Genomic DNA, 1745 nt, shown 5'->3' with positions numbered 1-1745 from the left:
CCCCCCCTCCTTTTAATTTTTCCTCGCCACACCAGGGTGTTTTCTTTTCCTTCCGTGGTGTTTGGTATTTGAATGCAAAAACATTTATAAATTAACCGTGAACACCAGAGCACGAAACAATAGTAACATTGGGTAAGTCATGAGTCATCACTAACCGCCACACTCAACTGTCCTACGATGGCGACTTTGGCCTTTAGTTTCTGTGTAAAAACAACAAAGTCGACAAACAAGCAAACAAACTTTAAAAAACCCAAAAACAAAACAAAAACAGCAGCCCACTATGACGTATAATATGATGTGCTTCACTTTGTTTCATATTTTATCTCCACTGAGCCCATTGTTGAATTCAAAAGAACACTGTGTCAAGTTTTAGTCAGAGTTTTACGACTCTTGCAACACTATAAGGTAAAATACGTGCCGAAGAACAGTTGGTTACAAGAGAGTAACATACACAAAAAAGAAAGAGGCGAGATAAGGACGATAACGTCTGATGTTTTATAGGAAAGAAGGAGCATACCACACCAGAGTATCCGCCAACCAACCACAAACATTTTGTCTAAAAAAGCTTTCAAGGATAACAGATCGAGGTTTTTTTCGTAAAATATTACGGCACTTGCAACACAATAAGGTCATATAAGTGCAGAAGATTAGAGGTTTTACAAGAGAGTAACAAACACAAAATAGAAGGTGGGGAAATAGAGACGGTAGATGTTTGATAGGAAAAAAGGAGCAAACTGCTACAAAGCACCCGTCAACCAACCACGAGTGTTTTGTCCAGAAAAGCTTTCAAGGATAACAGAACGAGGGTGTAGTGTGAAACACAAACGTTTTATTGACGCCGGGGATGCTGTAAAATATGACACATGAAAAACAAACGGGCGTACATGTATTCACTCAAGAAAACAGGTTTCGTCGTATCACGTGACATGTCTTACTCGCTGACGGGAGAAACATTCTATTTATAGCACACGGGAGGAAAACAATAACCAAACGTAACGACCAATATACATAATATTGTACATCCTCATCCCATCCAGTACCCCTCTCCTTGAAAATAAAATCAAAGCAAAAACAAACGATAAAAACTTGAACTCAAACGTTAAGGGATATTTTGTAGGGGTCTTCACAACGGAACCGTAGAGAAAACAAACTAGATCCAATACCCAGTGCACAATGCCAGTCCATTTCTTTTCATTGGTTCGGGGCCTGCCAAATATTTCTCCATGTAGGGGGAAAAGTTGCCATTTTGTCAAAATTGGACCAACTCCAACTTCATAAATATTTTGATTGAGAACCTTTGTTTCTCAAAGTTGCGAGGCGAATCGATAGAATTGGGCCAAAACGGTAAATGTTTCCCATCCATAGAGAGACATCTGACTAGATCCGACCCGATGCGACTGAGTTCGATTTGCAGAGCGCACTGGGCTTAAGGATGAAATCAGAATCCTTACAAAGATTGAATCTATCATGTATAAACGTAGAAGCAATTAATGGTATGGTCATTATTCTGAAAACATTTTTCAAGAACAGTCGTTTCTTATATATTAGAAATAAAATTACTGTCACAACTCTTTAAATAAACGCTAAGTGTGTATCAAATCATAAAACATAATATGATATGAAGTCATCGTAAAATGTTTACATGTTTTATGGAACGGGCAGCGTTATATTTATTAATCTGCGTTGTAGAAAGGCAAAGTGTGTTTTGTTCGTGGAAAGTTAAGTGTTGTAGAAGAATCTCTCCC

This window comes from Aplysia californica, unplaced genomic scaffold, assembly GCF_000002075.1.
Source record: "Aplysia californica isolate F4 #8 unplaced genomic scaffold, AplCal3.0 scaffold00048, whole genome shotgun sequence".
In the NCBI taxonomy this organism is placed as follows: domain Eukaryota; kingdom Metazoa; phylum Mollusca; class Gastropoda; order Aplysiida; family Aplysiidae; genus Aplysia; species Aplysia californica.
The sequence above is the reverse complement of the archived record's forward strand: the minus strand, read 5'-3'. Positions refer to the sequence as shown.